We start from the raw sequence: 23769 nt of genomic DNA, 5'->3' as shown, positions 1-23769 counted from the left end.
TATTCTTTCACTTTTCAATCAATTAATATTCCATTTCGATTTATTGTGTATAAGCTAGTTAAAACAGATTGTAATTTATAATAATGGACGGGCAGGCAGGCCTTTGAAAAGTAAAAGCTCCGCTACCGACACAGCTGCTGAATTGGATTCACAATTGGAGTCTGACTATAGTGTAACCCGGCCTAGCGAGCTGCTGCCATAGTGATGACGTATCCGCCTTCATGGCCACGTGAATATTGGAAAAGTTGAAGATCTTTTTGTAGTTGGTCGAGCTATAGTATGCATCAAAACAAGAAAATAATGTCTAATAAACATGGATCCTACAGCACATACTTTCTCAGATCTGAACACTTGTTCATAGGAGGTGCTCAATGTGACGTCCATTAATGGAAATGCATTCCTCTGCCCCTCGGCGTAAGGAATCACACTCTCTTTGAAATTTGTTTTAATATGTTAATAAGAAAGTCCCGATAACGATCCCCAGTTAATCTCTGTGGTAGCACGTATGGTTCTATTAATCTATCACCAAGAACGCCTGTCCATAAGTTGATTGAGAACCGGTGCTGATGCCTTGTTTCTTCAGCTGGATGAGGATTTTCATCAGCTTACATATGCTGATTACGAAAATTCACGACATCATCTCTGCTGAACCCCGCTCATATCTGCAACCAGACTTTTGTTTTCAGTATTCTTGCGACGTATCATTATTCCATGCCAGGGGTGTCAACTACGGTATGATTTTCTGGTAGTCTGCTGTATTGTAGGCCAGAGAAATGCATTGCCATGAATGGACGTCACATTGAGCACCTCCTATGAACAAGTGTTCAGATCTGAGAAAGTATGTGTTGTAGGACCCATTTAATTAGACATTATTTTCTTGTTTTGATGCATACTATCACCTCCTAAAATATTGGATACTTTTTAAACACCCTGTATAAACACGCATCGCCTTAATATAGAATCATAACACAGACCTCTCATTAAAAATTTTAAAAATTGATACGGATAGACTGGTGTTAAATGGGGCCACTAGGATCAACATTGCGACTTTTCTCAAGTCACATAGCTAACTACGCTCAGGTTTGCCTTGTATCTAGATTTCGAGCAGATAAACAGCTTATTCATAGACTAGCGCTCTTCGCGCATTGCCAGCCGGCTTGATAAAGGAATTAATTCGGACGGATTGACGTTGATGCCTAACGTGGGACAAACGGAAGAATCCTGAGAAAAAAACAGACCACGATCTTGTTTGCTACAAGTGTCACTTACGGAATGCTCGGTGAAAAGTTCTACGCCTGGCCGTAAAGGCTGATTCACAATAAAACGGAAACGACAACGAGAACAAGAACGGAAATAATGTTAAAATAAATGTATTTAACAATATTTTCGTTCTCGTTCTCGTTGTCATTTCCGTTCCCGGTTTATTGTGAACCAGCCTTAACTCAGTCCGGACTGTCTGCGTAACAAGCTGAAGTTCTAGACCAGGGGAGCCGGACTGAGGCTTTTTCGGTGTTCGAGGCTGCGACAATCAGATTCGGGGCTCTCCCGGGAGCAAGTCTTGTAGCGAACAGAGCGCGGGCCATGTAAATGCGAGCGGCGCTGCTCTGTGGAGACGAATCTAGAAACAAACTACGGGGTTCGAACAGAAGATTACGCGAAAGCATGGGATTCATGGGTAGGAAAAGTAGTGGTAGAGATCACAAACTAAACGCAATCCCCTCTGTTGCCTAGAATGCAATACATAAGCAGAGAAATATAAATAAGGCGCATTCATTGTGTTCAACGGTGTAGAGTTGATATAACCATAGTGTGCTTATTGTATAGGCCGCGCCACCGTTTTTGGCATGTGAAATAAGTACTGGGAACCTTAAGTGCGAGTGTCTTACCTTTGTAGCAGTCTATGGGCGATAAAGCTGACAATTGTAATTGGCAGATTGTTGATGTGATGTGTGTTTAGGAGGAGGTACCGTTCTCAGCTGCAATGGCAACAGAAACTTACTGACTGGATACACTACTCAAGGACTCACCGCAGGAACGCTAACGTAGGGAAAGTTAAGTGCGATTATCTTACTTTTTCCGCAGTCTGGGCAGCAAGACTGGCAACTGTGGTTGACAGATTGCTGACGTGACGTGTATAGGAGGTGGTACCATTCTCAGCTACACTATCAACATATGCTCGCAAACTGTGCATTGTACTCAAGGACACGCGCCAGAAATGCTGGCGTCGGCAATACTCTTGTGTACATTTTAGGTGAATATAATTAATTTACTAAAGATTATTATTTTATGGTCCTGCAGAATATATCTGTTATGGTAACAATTAATATTAGAGAAGAAAAAATCGCTCTGGCGCCGGAGATCTTTAGTAAATTCTTCTAGCAACAGTGCATATATCTGTACAGATTACTGTGCACATTACTGTGGAATCCCGGCCACCACGTCACTCAGCTGAGTGCGCTCCTTGTATAATGGCAGTTGACATTAATAAAAAAAAATGTCAACATGCATGCCCAACTTGGAGTCAGGCCACAAAGGGAAAAACACTGGAGGAGGGGAGTTCGATCCGGTGCTGTGCATTGGACTTCGGCGTAGCTCAATGGTGAGAGCGCTTGGTACGTAGAACCAAGGACCCGGAGCGAATTTTTCTCCTCTAATATTAAATGAATAGCATTAAGTTGAACCGCGATTAATAGTGCGTTCTTTACGTTTAACATCTGAAATCTAGTACATTATGAGTGAAGAGCGTAGACCCTAATAACGATCATCCTCCGCGTAAAAGAAGCAAGGCGAACAAAGAGGCAAGACGCAGTTTTCAGGCAAGAACGATTTCCTACGTTAGGTGCTTTTGTTGCAAATGTGTTTTCATTGTTCGCGACGACTTATATTTGTGAAGCTGCATTTCTATTAATGAAATTAACAAAGTTTCATATTCCTAGCAGAATGTCGGATAAACACTTGTCTATCTTCGGTTAATGACGGCTAAGAAAATTAAAGCAAACATTCATGAACTTGTTGTGAAGAGAACGCGTTCTACGAAAGCAGTTTGCTCCTCCAAAATATAAGATGTAAATTAATCTATTTGACGCAAAGAAGTACGTTTATTATTCCAATAAGCGTTTTTCCCTTCAACGGAAAACACTCCTTGGATTTCTCTCACATAAATTCATTTCTGAGCAAAAAAGAAAAGCGCTTGTTGATACATAACTGACTAGTCTTTTAATATCGCACTTTCGCAGATCTTCCCCACCCTCGCGCTCGCTGCTCTGGTGAGAACCATTCGGCTACATCCTTGACAGCAACTATATACAACATCAGCCTATAGCGGCTCTGCCGGGAGCGTCATTTCGGCACTCCTATTCTAGACCACTCAGCCGCTGCATAGATTAGTTTTAATAAGGATGATTGCCGTTGATTTCTTCGTGAGGTTATCCGTCATTATCTTTGTTTCATCGTTACTGATCTTAAGGGGTTAGGTAGGTCCACAGCCTTCGACTTAAAAATCGAATTTTCAAAATATTTTTTATTCAGTGCTCAAATTATTCTAGTATATGTTACTGAAAAAATGTCAATATCTGCAATACAAATCAAGATTTCAGGTATAACTCCCTGTAAAGTTGATTTGAATAATTTCGAGGGAAAAATTGTTCCGGGGCCGGGTATCGAACCTGGGACCTTTGGTTTAACGTACCAACGCTCTACCAACTGAGCTACCCGGGAACTCTACCCGACACCGATCCAATCCCTCCTCTATATCCACATACCTCAAAGTGGGCTGACAACCGTCAAGCAACCAACTTCGAGTGCACACTAACTCCGTGTGACTTACATTGTGGTTTTCTGTTAACGAACAGTGACGTGTATTATGCAAATCAAGATTTCAGGCATAACTCCCTGTAAAGTTGATTTGAATAATTTCGAGGGAAAAATTGTTCCGGGGCCGGGTATCGAACCCGGGACCTTTGGTTTAACGTACCAACGCTCTACCAACTGAGCTACCCGGGAATCTTGATTTGCATAATACACGTCACTGTTCGTTAACAGAAAACCACAATGTAAGTCACACGGAGTTAGTGTGCACTCCAAGTTGGTTGCTTGACGGTTGTCAGCCCACTTTGAGGTATGTGGATATAGAGGGAGGAATTGGATCGGTGTCGGGTAGAGTTCCCGGGTAGCTCAGTTGGTAGAGCGTTGGTACGTTAAACCAAAGGTCCCGGGTTCGATACCCGGCCCCGGAACAATTTTTCCCTCGAAATTATTCAATATCTGCAATAGTTCTTAGTTATGATTGAAAAGGCAGAATGCTGCAACCTCAGTCCCTGTTGTCAGTGGATAGCGCCACGCCCACTCTAAAAATGTTTATTTTTTTGGAAACGATATTTCTCATACCAACTGATGAGAAAGAGCTTGAAGATTAAATTTCTTACTATCTTAGTAATGGCTGCTTGTTTGTAAACACAAGAACGTGATTTTTGGTTCAGGAAATTATAGCCTTCATAAAACGCTCTTTTCCCGTAAACTACATTTTCAAGAACCGTTTCTCTGATAACTAAAAAACTATACATTCTGTGATGAAATTTTTTGTGTGTATTTATGCATGTTATATCTATTAAATGATGCAAAATCACTTCCCTGTCTTCGATAGATTTTCATGTAAAAATAAAATCATTTTTTTTAGAATGGTAAAATATCAGTAGGCTATATTACTTTAATACAAAATAAAAATATCATTTATTAAAGAATGTTGTTGGAAGTGCATGTTATTGCAAACATGAGTTTCAGAAATAAAATAAAAGAGAGAGAACATGAAAAAAGCTGAAAAGTGTCTGAATTATGAGGGAAACGCTTCATCACAGTGAACTGCCACCATTTTGGATTTTGAAAAAAAAAATATATATATATATACACTTTTTTATATTGTAAAAATTTAATTTATTGGTCTGACCCAATATTTTGGGTTTGCCCTTCGACACAGAATAGCTCACAATAAAATTTAAAATGAAAAATTATATAAACAGGTTTCAGGCAAAAGTGATTAAGACATAAGAAAAAAAAAATAGAACCAAGTATAATTTAAATTGAATGCACGCCATAAAGATGCTGACGAAATATCGCCACAGAAAATTTTATAATGGTGGTGACGATGGCATCTTGAAGATCTCTCGTCAGCTTGTATTTTTCCCTCCACTTTACAAAGACTATCGGAATGGTGCCTCTCGCTCCAAAGAAGAGACCGGTAACTGTGATTTTTTCAATGTTATATTTCGCTGATGGTACTAAATCGTGGGCTCGTAGATTTTCTTTTTCTCTTCGTTCACTTCAGATGGTTGAGTGGCTGAGATTTCAAATCTGATGGTAGGATCAATTATTTCCGCTGTCTGTTTATTCCTATTTATAGCTATGATATCTATCCTACGATTGCTCCCGCCATCAGCGATACAATGAACTTCCTCGTAAACGTGTAGATTTTTGGATCGAAGTGCATCTGCGATCATAGAACGTATGATGTTGTGACGTTTTATTTTGAGTACTTCTCCCTGTGTGCAACTCCCAAGCACATGTGGTAAAGTTTCATACTCACTGCAGCGCCTACAGTGGGTTGTGCCTGTAGAGCGACCAGGGAGAGAACGTACTGGTGCCACCATCGCAATCATTTTTAACATTTCTCTCCACTCAGAACTTGATAATCCTTCATGCTTGATGATCCACGAGTTGGGTGCAGGTACTTCTTCAAACATAAAACTCCTTTTCTTTTCTGGGGGTATGCACACCCGGTTTTAAATTCACGGTGCCGAAGATGATGCCTTGATTGCTTCACGGATCCTGTAGCCTCATCTCTGCTCACTTGCGATTCCGACAAGCAACGAGTTCTTATAGTTTCGTAATCTCGTACAGCATTAACGTGCTGATCATTTAGGTTTTCTAGCTTGGTATTGATGTTGAATTGCTTCAGATAGGCTTCCCATGTAGCGCGCATCACTGACAATCCTTTGTATTTGGTACTTGTATATATCATGCTATTAGGAATGTCACCTGGTAATTGTAATCTTTCCTTTACTGCGCTTTTAATCATATTGTCAGCTTTAATGAGGAATTTTTTGGGGATCAGATCCACAGATGCAGTTTGAAATGGATATATTAAAGAAAATAGTGTTTTACACCTAGCTACTAGTTTTCACTATTGTACAAGTTACAATTTTGAATAATTCCAAAATTTTACTGTCGTAAGCTGTACCTAACTCCTTAAAGTGACAGTCCGTTGATTGTGTCCTTAAGCTTAAAGCTGTGTATTTTTTAGCGACAGTAGAAATTTGAATATTCTGTTCTGAAACAAATCAGTCACATAAAAATATAACAATTTGCTACTGTCTCTGATCGTAAGATGTTTGCGCCCTATTGAAGGGATCTGACTCCACACATTGATTTTCATGGAGGCGTCTTGCAAACTTTTTCCAATGGCGCCACAGAGTGTGCAAAAAATATGCCGTTGTTCCCGTGGAAACCTCGGGAGCCTCTCTCATCCCCTCTATCCCTGTTCTCTTTCTTCAGAAAGCCATTGTCTGTTTTTTTTTATATTGATATGTCATATTTAGTTGAAAGATGTGCTTTCTCATCCATTTGTATATCACTTATATTTGGCCCACACTTCCATTCCCTTACATTTTACTTTCTCATGAAATGAACTACTTATACAAAAAAATATTGTAATAATTTTATAATGCAATAAACATTTATTTCGATATTATCGCAAGTGATGTCAGGAGTGAGCTTCATCTTATCGATAATTTCACAATCGCGGAGCGAAATTTGAAGGAAATAAAGTGAAAAGATAAATCCACGAGTGATAATTGCTAAGTCAATTTCGTGAATAGAATATTCAGTAAACAGTATTAATAAAATAAAAATAAAAACATATATTTATTCACTTTAATTTACTTGCATATCGAACTTCATACGTTGGATCGTCATTCTATTTGCTACTTGTCCAGTTATAACTGGGGCCGTGACATCGGTATATTTATACTAGTTTCAGATAAATTTATTTACACTCTTCATTTCGCTGATGACTAAATAGTCATAGCTCAGGATCAGGAAGATGTGGAGTATGTTGTTGTTTAGTCAACTGTCCGAAGACAGGTCTGAACTTCGCAATGTTACCAAGAAGGCACCACTTATGAGGCAACTAGGCCAGGAGATAATGGGATAGGGTGGTCAGTTGCTTTCCCCCTCCATTGCGTACATCGCCGACCAGCTACATATTACACTAGTCAGACTTCAGAATGCATACAAACAAATGATCTTCCTCTGACATATGAGATGTACTGCACATGTGATATCTGGCAACAGTTGGCAACACTGACAAGACGGCAATTTTAGGAACTGTTCTTACGTGACCCTCACTATAGCATGGTTGAACATATTGAGAATGGTCAGGTGGTGGGGGCGTTTTGTAGGCGTCACTGCGTGGACTTCCCCCTCCACCATCTTCTTAACCTTGGCATCCCCTTTCTATTTTAGATTTAAGTGGGGTATTGTGTTAGCATTGTTTTCCCCGAAAGTGAATTCAAAACAGATATTGGCATGTTATAGTAGGTTATTTTACGACGCTTTATCAACATCTAGGTTATTTAGCGTCTGAATGAGATGAAGGTGATAATGCCGGTGAAATGAGGCCGGGGTCCAGCACCGAAAGTTACCCAGCATTTGCTCATACTGGGTTGAGGGAAAACTTTGGAAAAACCTCAACCAGGTAACTTGCCCCGACCGGGAATCGAACCCGGGCCAGCTGATTTCGCGGCTAGATACGCTAATCGTTACTGCACAGGTGTGGGCATTGGCATTTGAAATTGAACTCGGAGAAATTACGTTATGAAATGAATGTGTTGAACAACTGAAGAGATTGTGCAAGTAATTTAGGCGCGTTAACCTTACTAAGTTCATGAACATGATGCGAGTCCAATAAGCTCTTTTGCAATAACTGAATAGGTATGTCCGTCAAATTCCGTTGTAATTTTGGTAAGCAATATAACGGACATACCTATTCAATTTTGTTATTAAGTTTAGTTCATAAAAGCAGTATGGTATATATTTTACCAGATAATGTCAAACACTTGCAGATCTTAGGGTCGTACCGGTATTCATAGACGAGACTTTGGATCAAAATTGACTTTGGAAAGTACAAAGTCGCCATTTTCCTATTCACAGTCGACACTTTGAGGAAAGTAAACTTCAATCGTGACTTTACTTCGAAGTCGCCGAAAATCTAGACTTTGACTTTGGTTCGTGGACAACAGGAAAATGGCTGATATTTGGAAAATTGTTGAATTTGCCGAGACTATTGAAGACATCTAGGAGATTATTAAAGCTGCTCGTGTTCCTTAGCGTGTTATTATAGATTATAAATTCAAATCAAGGTACAGATTTGATAAACAGACAGTATTAAATATCCTCGTCATGTTTCAACTTTCATTGATGAATAATCAAAGAGGATTATCTGTTCCACCAATAAATAATACAATTTATTTTATCGCGATTTTACTCTATAGGTAAGGATTAATAGCTTAATATTGATTTTTACTATTTAATTCTATAGAGGATAGGTTATACAGTTGGAAATGCAGTCGTCATAATAATGTTTTCTGCATATTGATTTCAGATAATTTTTAAGTAATTTCTGTAGACATGCAGGGAGTAAATCTGCCAACTGTCAGCAGGATAATATGTCTCTTTCATAGTCTGTCATTGGTGGAAGAATCTTATCTTCCTTATCTTCACAACAAAATTATTTTACAATGAAATAATTTCAGGGCTTAATGTGAAACGAACGTAACTACAATAGATATTTTATTCACAACAAAATTCTTAACAGGCACTACTATTTCAGATAAACTATACCATCATATTTTGTAGTTATGAATTGTGTTATATACAAGACTGTTCGAACTGAATTACTATTTTTGTGGCCAGATAGAAGAGCAAATTATTATCGATTGGTGTAAAGACCTAAAAATGTCAATTTTTGTACTTACGTTAGTTTCACAATAAGCCTTCGAATAATATTATTAGGCCTATTCTTATGTAAAGCTGCAAGAACTATTAACAATTGCTTAACATGTACCGATGTTCAATTGTTTCATTGATTTGTGACTCAAAAGATGGCTTTGATTGTTGTTGTTGCAATGCCTACTCTATTTCAACTATCTATTAATTTAATTCGTTTAGAAGGCAGTGATTTTGATTGCCAACATTAGAACAAGATCGTCAAATCTCGACTTACCAAAGCCATAGTCAAAGTCTCATTGTCAGAAGTATTGTCTATGAATAGGACTTTTAACAAAGTTAAACTTTACTACGAAATTCGACTTTGGGAAGTCTTCCTCCAAAGTCTCGTTTATGAATACGGCCCTTAGTGACCATTGCGATGACCACATGAAAATATTTACGCAGAATGGAAATTAAACAAGTAGTTACGTGATCTGTGAACAAGCACGACTTCGTGCATTTACAATGTGTTCATTGAAAAGCAGCTGTTGACATCTCACACATCAGAGAAATAATATTGTCGTATACCATTTTACAGCGTAGAAATGACAAAGACTAACTTCATTTGCAAACAGATCAGTGAATTTAGGGTTGACTCGTGTAAAGTGTTAAAAAAGATATAAATACGTTGCGCGACAGTCCCTGGAGGGCCTACCAGCCGATTGTTGACCTCACACCCTGATACATCAGTAGAAGTGAACGATCATATGTGATCAATATGGGGGTAATGTGTGGTTAGCATGATTATCCTCACCCCAGTTGTTTCTGTTGGCTTGCGAAACACAATTTGCTACCCACTGTAGCTCTCCAAATTCATCAGGGTGCTAGGTGGGGACCGGCCCCATACATGGTCGAAACTTTGAGAGAAAATTTCTTCCCCAATAAAGATTCGAATCGGCACTCGTTCCGTAACACTAGTCCAATGCATGACGCTCTAAAATCTAGATCACGCAGCTATGGCGTGGGACGTAAGTACTTAGTTAATATAATTAAGTATGAAATACTGCATTAAAATTATTTCTTTATTCTAACTGCCGGTGTACTATTCTCTAACTAACCGCTAAGAGCACATTTTTCATTTAACCCTTAAATTCGCAAAGTATCCTATAGGATACAACATGTTTATAGGCTACATGCTATAATTTTAATAGTACAATAGAAAAAAATGGCAGGAAAATTAGAATTTCACAATATTATAATACTGTACGACATAAAATAAAATATGGACATGGCAATAGTTGTTTTCTTTGCAGTCCGACACGGTTTAATAAACTAGTGTGAGAAATGAAGTTTTGCCAATTTAAGGTAATTTATTGATAATCAATGGTGCTTAATTATTATATTTTATTTTTATAACAATATTCATATTTAATTAATTATATTTATTTGTTTTCTCATTTTCTTTGCCTTATTTTAGACCATTTTGCTGCAAAGCGTTGTCCTAAGCCTTGAATCAACTTTTATTCTATACAACAACAAATTCCACAATTTGGGACATCTGGCCGAAATCTACGGCTGACCACTAGGATCCAGAAACAAAGCAGAGGTTAAATGAAAAATACAATATGATTGCGGAGAGAATACGGAACAATGATAAATTTAAAAATAAAGTACAGTTTGATTTCGGAGAAACATGAGATGGAAATACATTGAAGAGTAATGAAATGAAGTCATCCTCTCGGACTCAAAAGCAGCCATTTTGTCCATAAATAAAACTGACCACCCCTACACAGAACAAATCAATAATTGTCAAAAAATACTTGCAACTTTAAAAGAACATGGCAAAACAGTTGTGTTACAATGGATCCCAGGACATTTTAATCTACATGGGAATGAATAGGCTGACACATTAGCTAAGAAGGGTGCCAATCTCAAAAATAAACCCACGGAAACCTTTGTCATTTAGCTCAGTAAAACAATACATCAAGCAACTACAAAAAAATAATCACCAACAAGAATTGGACATAAACATTTCGCAACAACGTAGGAAATTACTGAAGGATATACCTCCTGAACCCAGAAGACTAGCAGTTGCAAGCTTTCGTCTTAACACTGAACATGACATCCTGGGTAAACACCTCAATTGTCTTGGCATCCTACCATCAGCATCCTGCATTTTGTGCCATTAACAGGAAGACATGGATAGACATCTTGCAAAATGCCCTGCTCCGAAATCCTCCAAGGAAGTCGACCGCTACTGGGAAGCCAGAGGCCGAATGTTTTTAATTACTTAATCCGTAGTTTTGTTCACCACTTTCTTGTTTTTCGCTCAGTCAATGATAGTAAATATCATGCACTAGCCATTAGACAAATAAATAAATAAATAAATAAATAAATAAATAAATAAATAAGTGTTTAATTGCTATTAATTTCCGGATCCTCGTGGTCATTCTTAATTAAGGCCGGAGGAGTTATTTCTCTCTCTCTATATATATATAAAAGTTTTTCTCAATTTTAATGCCACAATTGGCGTATGTTGCGGTGTATCGATGTTGAATGCTGGGATAATAATGTCTCTTCTGTTCTTGAATAATAAACCAGAAGCACACTTTATGTTCCATTGAGAATGCTTTTTGTTTTTGTGTTGGAAATCCCGGTATTGTTTTTGTCCTGGAAATCCCGGTATTGTTTTTGTCCTGGAAATCCCGGAGTAAATACCGGGTCAGAAATAGAACTTTGACATTGAAATATCATGACTTTGCAAAAGAAAGAAGACTCTATTAATATGAACGTTGATAATTTGCAGAATATTTACTTAAAATAATGATCGCTTTGTTTTTAATTGCTACTAATTTAAGGACATATGCGTAGATTTTTTCAAAAGCAAGAAGTAACTTTAATTCATAATATTTACTACACAGTCTTAAAAATTCTAGTACTTGGCCATTGCACGAGAAATGGAACATTTTGCATTCACCATGACAACGAGTTTCCTTCTGATTGTATCTCAAGGAAAGAGTGTACTTGAGCAAACCTGTGACAGCTGATTGAATTAAAGAACTCCATCTCACACTGTGGCAGATACAGTGAAATCTCTCATTTACGGACATCAAAGGGACGTAACAATCTGTCCGCATCTGGGAGGTGTCCTTAATTGGGAGGGAGGCTCCCCAATCTAACAGTAAATTTATAATATGCATTATGTGTCCCTTCACGCTTTAAATGAAAGGTATTACTGTAGTTTAATTCTAAATACAGTATACTACAGTAAATTCTTTGCAAATTTGAACTACAGTAGATAAGACCGAAAAACGAAAATACAGTTCTGTGCCTTGCAATTTTATTCTAGGTCTACAGTTATGCAGTACAGTAATTTACAGTTTTCAACTTAACTTTTACGTCCAGGTACCATGTCTCTCGAAACAGAACAACTGATTGAAGTGAAGAGAATAATCCTACTAACCCTATTATGTGTCGAATATAATTTCACGATCGCGGGAACTTTGGACCCATAAGACAGGTTAAATTTTATGACTTTGTTTATCCACCCGCTTCCAGCTAACAAGGGGTAGCCGGCTGAGCTAGTGGTAGCATACGAGACACTTATTGTCTTCTTTCATGTTAAGGAATTCATGTACAGTTCTCAAAGTTAAATTTTCCATTTTTGTAACACATTATGTCTTGAAATCCAAGTTCCGTCCGCAATCAGGAGGTAAAGCAAGCTGTAGGACTGTGAAACAGCTGTCCGTATCCGTGTCTGAGAGTTTCCGTAAACGAGAGTTAAATTTATCATTACTTCTATATTATTTCAGTTGGGACATAAAAATCTGTCCGTATATGAGGAGTGTCCGTATCTTGGGGTGTCCGTAAGGAGAGGTTTTACTGTATTCCAGAACACAGACTCAGAGCTGCTGTGCACAGCATTGAAGAGAGGATGTTGCTTGTACAAGAACAAAATGGTGGACACATACATCTACAATGAAGTTATGGCAATGGGTGTTGATTCTAAAAGAAATCCGATTTTTCGTGTAACCTATGCCAATATCAGGATTTCTTTATTCATTAATGTAGCACCGTTTTTATAGTTCTAGAAGAAATTTAATGTCATTTAAACTGTTCAGAAATTGTTTTGTTTTTATAACTCAATTCTTCGGAGGGGCAGCACGAACTCATATTCCCCACTAAACTTGGCGCCGAAGATAATATCGTTTTTAAATCCTCGTAGAGGAAAATTTCTGTAACTAAGTGAAAATATGTTTACGTGATTTTTGAGGAGATATTAATATAGCCATTAGGATGAGTGATTTTGCGTCGTGTTTACTTGTGGATCGCTCTGTTTTTGTTATTGTATATCAGCTTTATGTGTCTTTAATGTCATGAAGTTGGTCATGCAGTTACATCTGTTTTTTTTAATTGTATTAGGTAGAGTAAAATGTCATTGGGTCATAAATTTAGAATTTGTTTAAAATAAGATTTCTAAAAAATGCCTAAAATATTTTATTTAGGTAGATTATTTATTATGATTGTCATTATTAATATTTGGATGCATTCTCCTGTTCTTATTTGTTATAACAAAAATATATCTAACGTAATATTAAGTTTAGGACGTGTAACAAAAATTTTTTAATTCGCTTGCTTTGCGCCATCGTTAAAAAAGGGTTACGTAGAAAGTCATCTCCCGAAAGATTTTGTAGAATGGAAAGTGAGGGAGTAGTTCAAAGAAATACCACAGTCTACTATATACAGTCACGAAGCTTGAGTTTTGAGGGTACTAGAAACAATAGACTGTGCCGGTACTATTTTGCATTGCCTGTAATGAGGCGATATTAGCGATCCTAGTGGTGAGCAACTATCTAATGTATGCATATTTACTACGTATTGAGCTTCGTGACTGTATATACTAGACTGTGGAAATACTGTATCGATTTGATTCAAGTAATTTAAGGAAGGGATACAAACCTGACAGACGTCAATCGGGGTGGTTGTTTGACTTAATGTTGGGGCTCTGAGGTCTTCATTGGAAGAAGAACCGCTGGAACGCACTTCGAAATTGTCGATGTCACTGGCCTTTCATGGTTAAGTATTTTTACTGGCGAAAGTTTCAGATTGCGGGTAACCGGCCTAACGACAGATTAGAACCTGTCAGCTTTTTCAAAATCGATGAAAAGACCGGTTTTGTAAGACGATCATCACATGTATTGAAAAGGATTTTTATACTCATTTCAGACAAAAGACGTTCTGCGCTGTAGCGTCGTGGTCTAAGACATCGTGCCTGGTCTCGCGTTACGAAACCAGCTATAACGGCTGGGGAGATCGTTGTGTTGAGCATACATTATCCTCGTACTAGTTAGATGATCGTTCTCCTCTGCTGAGGCATGTGTACATGAGGCCAGCAGTTGGCTAGTCGACTTTAGACCTTCATGAGTTGTCGCGCCCCGGATTATTATTAAGTCCTGTAATTGCATTCTTATGTCGCTGTGAAGCAGTGTTGCCAGACTCACAACACTAAAATCCACTCACGTAACAACCAGATTCCATACATGACTTTAGAATTAAATTTTTGTGCACTAGCCATGTAGTATGTACGTATTTACTTAACTTTCTGCATCAAACTCTGGTTTAGTATCCCTCCGATATTCACACTTTTATTATTTATTTATTTATTTATTTATTAGTTACTTATATATATTTATTTATATAGTCTGGTAGAGATAAGACCATCAGGCCTTCTCTTCCCCTCTACCAGGGGATTACAACTACAATATTAAGAATACAATTACAATTATATTACAATTATCGTTATTACTTTTAGAAATAGACCTATCCTTCATTGCACAAAAATTTTTATAGGCCTATAGTGTTTAAACTTCTGTATGTTTAATGCATATGTATTATTTATTTGTTTATATTGAGTATTATTTGTTTAAATACGGTGCATACCTATTAAGACATTTAATCTTAGGTAATAAAATATATATTTATTGTGAGTCGTACTTGGAGCAGATTAGAGAGAGAGGGAAAACCATACATGTGACAGAGCTTTTTTGTTACTTTCTCCCGTATCTTCTCAACATGAGCCATAGCGATAAAATTTGTTCTCCAAGCCGACACCATCCCCCTCAAGTTCATTGTCAGGCAGCTGCCCGAGTCGTTGAGCGATGTCCAGTGTCACTCAGGACTTTGAAAGCCCGGGAGAGAGTCTATAAAGAAAGAATCAAAAACCTTCAAATGAAACGACAAAATCCAAACTATTCCTACAGATTAAGCGCAGTTTAAATAATCTAACCACGTGTACTCTAGGGTCAACTGGTCCGGTATTTTCATATGCACATTTATTTTTTAATTAACTAAAATTTAGTGGGTCTAGCTATAAGGATTCCACACAAAATCCACACAGTCAATTATTCCACACAACATTCCACAGTCCACACATTTTGTGAAATTCCACACAGTTTGGTAACACTGAACTTACTATTAGTGTAGGAATAACACATTTTATGACCGTGTTATATTCTGATTCTCTGATTCACTCTCTTTGAAGTCCACTGCCAAGTAGCCTAAGACTCGGGTGTATTTTCATGCTGACTTTAGAAAGCTCTATTGTTCATTGAGCACTATTAAAATGCTTGAAGTGAAGGAGCCATTGATCGTGTTGTGTATGTGAAGTATTTTCACTCATTGTTTCCGGAATGCTGCTTGTAAAATCTTCCGCAGTCCGAGCGCATCTTCCTTGTTGAGCAGCAGCCCTGGTTATAATAAAGACATTTCTAATACTTGCCGATCTCGGGGACGCACAAAGTCACTGGCAATCGAAGTTTTATTATCATCATTTGAATGCTGCGAGAATGTCACCACTTGGCTGGACTTCAACATTCTCAACCAAGGATTTTCTATTAATGATTATCTAACATTTATTTTTAGAAGCGAATTCGTGCTGATAGTGCATTATGAACCAAAATATACATATAACGGAAATTATGTTTCAGAATGTATAACTTAACAACCGTTACTTCGTTACAAGATTATTTAAAATGTTTGGACGTTTGAAGGACATAAAGAGTAATACAGTATTATGTCCGTAAAGCCATGGTTATATAATGTATTGTAACAAAACACAATAGACATGTGAAACAGCCATTATGTGAAAGAATAGCCTTTTCCAAGCTTTTACTATGTGCTCACCTAAGTTCAATGTGAGTTCCACTGGTAATCCCGTAGAATTTAAGGCTGGTATTCATAGTCGACACTTTCGATTAAAATGTCCTTTGGAAGACGCAAAGTATCACTTTTCCGTTGCACAGTCGACACTTTGGTGCAAAAGAACACTTTGGATGAAAGAGTACTTCCGATAACACTTTGAGCAGCCGAAAGTGTCACTTTGTAGAAAAATGGCGGACGTCTTGGAAGTTGTCGAATTATTTATTAGAACGTGCAGAAGAGTTGGCACAATTAGTGGACAATGTACGAAAGCGCTACATTAGGGATAGGTCTAAAGACAATCCCGTGGAATTTTATAATATAGAATGTAAAAAAAACGGTTCCGATTTGATGAAGAAACTGTTATTGAGATTGCTCATCTTTTCGATGACCGGTTGACAAAAACGAATAATAGTGCCTCCAATAATACAGTTATTGACTGCATTAAAATTCTATGCTACATATATGTACCATACATTAATATCTATAATATTACAGTTCAGGTATTTCTGTAGTAACATTCGTATATTTATAACCTCAATTCGATGAAGTGATATGTAGGTACGCGTAGATATGCCTATATAACCTATTTTTTTATTATTGAAACGAATTTTTAACACATAATATTAAACTACAATCTAATGTAGGCGTAATTATCTTAAATTAACATTGAGAGACCTGTATTTTGAGATAAGATTTATCTTGATGTTGATATAATCATTACTATTATATTTTCATGCCAGTAAGCAATACATCTGATATGGCTGCTTCTGCTGAGATACAGTCTGTAGTTCATGTGCAGTCATAACCTCACCATGAAAAGAGATCTCATACCATTAGGCCTATTTTGTTTTGCATTGTAGAAAAATTTGGCATTCAAAATATTCCTGAAGAGCAGGCATTAATGGAAACAAGAGAGAGAGAGAGAAAATAATAATAATAATAATAATAATAATAATAATAATAATAATAATAGCAGTAGTAATGTGTTTATTTCATTCTTTTGACTTCTATTCACTATTCACGAAAAAGACAAAAATGAAAATAAAGGGAATAAAACGATATATCAATGATAAACGTATACGTATAAAACCTAACCTAACGATATAAATGAATACATACATACATACATACATACACACACACACATACACACACAAAACTTAACCTACTCAGTCCAACTTAACCTAACTATATAAATCAGTGGAACGGATACATACAAAACCTAACTTAACGATATAAATCAATGAAAAAGATATGTACAAAACGTAATGTAAATATGTAAATCAGTGGATCAGCTATGTACTGTACAAAACCTAACCTAATTTCACCAGCAGTATCACTACCTATTTAATAAAATATTATATATCTGAATTGGCTGAAATAATGTAAACTATCGGCAACAAAAACTAAAAACTGAAATAAAACAACTATGGACATATATTTTCGTTCTCGCTCCCAACTCAAATCATAAGCCTTATAATCTATGGGTTACACATTAATTTGTTATTATTTGTTCACTTATTTTGAAAGGCATTGTGGGACTTCTGTTACCAACCAAATTGTAACTCGACACTTTGCTGGCGTAAAGTGACACTTTGTAAAGTGCACTTCTTTAATCGTCTATGAATACCACTAATATGAAAGAGCCACTTTCGTCAAAAGTGTCACTTTGCAAAGTGGTGATATGAAGTGTCGACTATGAATACTAGCCTAAGAGTAGAAGTCTGCATCAACCGGCTTTATTCAAGTAAAGTGACGGCCCAGCTTGGTCAGGATCCTACTAAACTGGGTACAGACCCGATCGGCTATGCGCCTAATACTGTCCACCTGCATGTGATGCACACCATTCGTGGGAGCTACTGTACAGATAGAGCATGCGGCCGTGCGTCTGATGATAGTATAGGATGAGAGAAAGGTATTTCGCTGATATTGGAATAAAAATGCAGTGATACAGTGTGTCATTAAGAAATCAACAAAACACGTCATTTTATTTTATGTTAGCAAAATCCACAAACACTTAGTCTGGAGAAACTGAAAAAGCTATGTGCCTGAAACCGACATGTGGATATGAAATAGAAGTTTAACATAATTACATAAACAAACAAAATTAATCTCTCGAGATTATAAATTTAAGAATTCCGTAAGAAATGCCCGTTTCTGCAGCCAATCTATTTAAGGACTTACGAGGACTCTTCTGCATTTTTTCTTTTACATTTGCAACTAAATCTTCTGTTAGTTTTGTAGCTTTCCCAACGTACCTTCTCCGTTCTGTGCATCCGGTTCCTCTAAATTTACTAACCAAATTATTAAGATTTCTGCGGAAGTTTTCAGTGATTACATAATCAGGAAAACGAGAAACAAACTGTTCTTCACAGTCTTCACTATTATACTTCTAGTTTCCATCTCCATCCTTGAAGTATGCTTCAATAAGAAAAGCTCTCTGTTGCACAGAAAAAAACAATCATGTCTTCGAAATACACTATACCACTCTATGTTACGTCGGCAACAGACGCACAGCAACTGAATGTTGTGCCCCTACAGACTGTACACAGCACAGCGAGAGCGTTCCGACGGTTACCTCGGTTTATAAGCACGTGCCTGCATGGTTTAGTCAAAAAACAAGATAGGGCTGCAATAAAATGTAAGGAAATAGTAATATGCGTTACAAGAGCGGTATGTTGACGTTTTCATGTTCGAGGAAAAGTTTGAAAAAGCGAAACGTAGTTGAGCTTTTTTAATTTCCGAGAACATGAAAACAAACATACCGTTCGTGTATCGTACATTATTTTGTGCGAAGATCGTTTATTACATACCTGAAAGAGGAATTTCTAATTAGTTGCAATGAAATCTCCATCTTGGTGTCTGTTCAATGACGGCAACTTTGGAAAACAAATATATCTATCTTCAACATTGTTCCTATAAAATGTTTTCTGTGTTTACTATATTCCAGCAGGCCGTGATATACGTCTGTCTTCCCCCCCCCCCAGTCTATAAATGCGAACTTAAAACAAACGGCTTCCTTAATGTTACATGCATAACGAAATGCAGTAACTTTAGTGGAGTTGTAGAGTTTGCTTAATTTTTGCAAATATTTAAAAACAATAATTAACAGTGCAAGTTAGGTGAAATTGCAGTGATAAGTTTCCAATTTATAATTATTACTATATTGAACGTCTTTAAAAATAGTATGTTAAAGGCCTAAAGCAGTAAAATGAATATGACGCTTAAGCGGTAAGAATAGGGAAATTGTTATGTGTGTTGCGTTGGGAATACTGAATGTGGTATTTCACACTTACCGCGTATTGGTTTTGTGCGGAAACCAAGCAAATACGCACGATCTCGCACAAAAGTTTTTGATGTCACTATAGTACGTCAGTATGAGGGTGTTCACCAGTGAGGAACGATCGAAAGAAATATACGACAGAACGTGTGTCTGAACTTGGTTCATTTTCCGATCTTAGATCAAAGTTGATCTCTAGTTAGCGAGTTTTATACAATTGGTCCTTAGGCTAGTATAACATTAAATGTTGAGACGAGATTAGGTTTGTATCTACTCAAAAGTGATTACTCGCGGAACTTTATGCATATATTAATGCAAACCTTTCTCTGCAAATAATTAAAATAAATTTCACTCGCAGTTATTCTTGCTGGAAGAATGTTATCTTTATTTTTAATATATAATTATTTACCTTCTGCTTAACTGAGTTCATCTATCTTGAACTGAGAAAACCGCCAGTAAGATTTAATTTTAGATCAAGGTGAAATAATCTTGGACTGTATTTGTGGAAGCTAAAGTCGAAGTTCAACTTGACTGTAGGTTAATTTAATTGCCTAATCTCAGGTTAATTACACTGGTCAACAAAATTAAACATATTTTTTGTTAAAAGATAAAGAATGTGTGATTCTTATAGCATTTTTCGTGATGATTTCAAATCTGTTTTCAAACATTTTCTATCATTCGGGTTTTTTTTTAGTAATTATGTGAAATGCAATTCAAACTTTTCTTGTATTGATACCTTGTAACATTTTACCTAAAATCATATTTTCTTAGCTAAAATGTGTGTGAAATAGATAGATAGGCTATACTTGACTTGTGAAAAATCTCTTGTGAATGTTCAGCAGTAGCCTGACAGAATATTTGGGCTCCGTTTTTCCTGGTAGAGCTTTTTAATTCCAGAAAACGTTTGGTGAAAACTCTCCTCACTTTTGTCGCTCACTACTCGAAGGTTTTGAGGACAGAAAAAATAGATGAGAATCCAAGAAGTTATTTTGAGAGACATACTACACCCCATTCTCTGTAATTTTCTGATCTGTGGTTCTTAGAAAGTGACAGTCTATTGAATGATCCTTAGGTTCCCGGCATAGCTATTATTGGAACTGGAAAAGACATATGACGGGATCTTTTTAGCCAACCAGTTAATAGAATTACATGGAGAACAACAGATTTCAGGGGCCCAGTTCCTGTCCTCATCTATTTTGCAACCACAAAACATTCATAAACTCTTTCAACTAGCGTAGTAAAAATTCGCCTGTGTACTTTCAAAGGTAACTAACCACAAATGTAACAAAAATTGTTTATTTGATTTACACAGTAATTCGAGTTGTTTCATTTTAGAAGATACTTTTACCACACTTAAAATTAGGACAAGGAAAACAGGTTATGAAACTTGTTTCATGAATGTAAGTTCCATCTCAACTGAGAATTAATACAACTCTCACAGTCTTATGAGCAATAATTATTTTTTATGACTTCTGACTTCACAGGCAAGAATGATCTAAATTTATAGGTAAATTGTTAAAGCAATAAAATGAAATATTTGGAATATTTTCTTTCGATTAGCATGTTAAGAACTGTGTATAGCAAAAAAAAATAAAATAAATAAATAAATAAATAAATAAATCATTTTTTCTAAAATTAGGCCTACAAAAAAATTATGGGTGGTAGAAAAATTCTGACTTCATTTTTGGAAGCAGCAGATGAAATTACATAAGAAACAGCAGAAATTTTTAATTTAACAAAATCACTGTTAACCAGTGTTATTTATATAACTCATTCTATGACAAATGTAGTGTTTTGGTTTATCCTCTATCTAAAGGATAATGTTTTAATTTCATTAAAATACCGTGGAGCCTTGATTATTAGAGGAGAAAAAAAATCGCTCCGGCGCCGGGAATCGAACCCGGGTCCTTAGTTCTACGTACCAAGTGCTCTAACCATTGAGCTACGCCGAAGTTCAATCTACAACACCGGATCGAATCCCCCTTCTTTAGTGTTTTTCCCTCTATGCATATAGAGTGTATATTACATAGTGCATATTACTGTGGAATCCCGGCCATCAAGTCACTCAGTTGAGTGCGCTCCTTGTAGGCCTATAGGCCTAATGGCAGTTGAATTAATATATGTCAATATAAATGTGGAACTTGGAGTCAGGCCGCAAAGGGAAAAACACTAGAGGAGGGGAGTTCGTTCCGGTGCTGTGGATTGAACTTCGACGTAGCTCAGTGGTTAGAGCACTTGGTACGTAGAACCAAGGACCCGGGTTCGATCCAGCATTTTGAAAGACAAATCTGAGGCCAGAGTTGGCAAATACACGGCATTGGTCCAAGTTATGTAAATAAAAGAGCAGACGTTAACACTTGTCACAAATATTCACAGCATATACGAATGTTTGGTGAGTGTCAAGCAGCTGAGGACAGAGGCAGGTGATATCCTTGGTCATTGCACTTATGTGATAGGTCTAATGTATTTTTTGGTTGCGTTGAAGTAAAAGAGTAAGCAGTAAAAAAGTGTGAGTTGACTTAAAGACTTGTGGAGCTGGAGGATTAGAGGTACTCAATGCCTTTCAGAAGTCAATTAGCAGTAGCGTTGTTGTGTGCTTAGCAGTAGAAGTACAGGGCAGTCACCTCTGTAGTGTCCAGCTCCTTGTGTGAAGTGTTTGTTTACATACAGTGGTCTGGTGTCTGAGGTACATTTTATTATCTGCGGAGTTAATTAATTACGTGCAGCATTCAATCGTCTTTCTCACATTATGATTTATTTATATCTTCATCCATTGCGTCCTTGAAAGAGAAGCCATTTACAATCATATACAATCTTCAGACGATCGTATATGGATATTATGCAAACGATAAGTCGTAGTAAATATACGCAGCGGTTAAAGGCTTAGTTTATTTATTTGTGACGCTATTCCCTGGTTATTACCCGTCCAAGGCGAGTGGGAGTCTGAGAGATGTGCGCACCACTTGTTCTGTTTACAAACAGACAAACTATAGAGGCAACTGAAGTACCAAAACGCAACGTCATATGATGCGACCACGCGACATATTTATCTGGATTTCATGGCATCATTTTTGTTTGGACATAATAAAAAATCTTTTATCATTACTAGGGCCGTGACATCGGTATATTTCAGGGATGTCGAACAGCGCTCTCGAGCTGTGAACTGCAGAGCCTTCACTCCTCCCTTACCGTGCAACGGTTGAACACAGGTAGCAGGCAGTCCGGCCGAATGATAGTAAACAAAAGCGAAACTGCGGCGGCTGGTACATCTTGCCAATTGATTAGGAACTCAGTTTAGAGTTGCACTTGATGAACTCTGATAAACAAAAAATGTAGCCTACATGAGGATGGATGATGATGATGACGACGATGATGGTGATGATAATAATAATAATAATAATAATAATAATAATAATAATAATAATAATAATAATAATAATAGAGTTTTATCTACTGGGTCATTCCATGAATGTTGTTCGTTAGTGATGGAAGTAGGTAAATCATAATAATAATGTTGTTAATATCATGTTTAAAATATCAACTTTGTGTATGTGTTGTAGCAGAGCAACTTCAAGTTCAGAAACGTAAACTGTTTTGATGTATAAAATTAATTACTTTTAGCGTGACTTGAAATTTGTTCATAGATTGTATGCGGAAAAACTGCGTTCAACATCGGCTGAAACCAAGGGCGCATATGTAAAATATTTCACATCATCAATTTCATTTCTACATCAAGTTTATCACAATCACACTTGTCATCTGATAAAAATTTTGCAATTTTGCTTAATGAATTGAAACCACCGTTTTTTTTTGTATTACTGTGTGATGTAGAAACTAAATTGATAATATGAAATATTTTACATATGCGCCCTTGGTTTCAGCAGATGTTGAACGCAGTTTTTTTCCGCATACAAGATTATACTATCCGATTTCGCGAGTTCTGCAATATTAAAGTGATAATAGACGCGTATGATACACTTTGATTGAATCATAGTGAAAAATTTATTGTGAGATAGGATTAATTTCGGAATGTTGCTTCATATGAAGCTAGGCACATTCCCAAACCCACACCGGCTAACTACACTAAGGTTCGCTGCGTACCCAGATTTCGGGCAGGCAACCCCTCTCGTCCCTAGGCCAGCCCCCTCCGTGCGTCGCCAGCCGACGGTCGGGCAATGATATGGAATGATGACGGAATGGAGAAATGGTGACGGAATTATGTACATGCGTAATATGGGGAAAAGCAGGAGAACCCCAAACCCCAACTGCGACCTTGTCCGCCACAAGTGTCACTATGGAAAAACCCCAGA

General features: G+C 37.0%; 1 protein-coding gene and 2 non-coding genes across 3 annotated transcripts in view; 2 read left to right on the top strand and 1 right to left on the bottom strand.

Annotated features, from left to right (window-relative positions):
• The window catches only part of Brf (Brf RNA polymerase III subunit), a 234259-nt gene that overhangs the window by 173889 nt on the left and 36601 nt on the right, over positions 1-23769 (top strand). The window lies entirely within an intron of this gene.
• Positions 3930-4002, bottom strand: TRNAN-GUU (transfer RNA asparagine (anticodon GUU)). The gene has a single exon. It is a non-coding gene; the product is annotated as a tRNA-Asn (tRNA).
• On the top strand, positions 4163-4235 carry TRNAN-GUU (transfer RNA asparagine (anticodon GUU)). Its single transcript has one exon. It is a non-coding gene; the product is annotated as a tRNA-Asn (tRNA).

The sequence above is a fragment of the Periplaneta americana genome, chromosome 5 (genome assembly GCF_040183065.1).
Source record: "Periplaneta americana isolate PAMFEO1 chromosome 5, P.americana_PAMFEO1_priV1, whole genome shotgun sequence".
Classification (NCBI taxonomy): Eukaryota; Metazoa; Arthropoda; class Insecta; order Blattodea; family Blattidae; genus Periplaneta; species Periplaneta americana.
The sequence above is the reverse complement of the archived record's forward strand: the minus strand, read 5'-3'. Positions and strand labels throughout refer to the sequence as shown.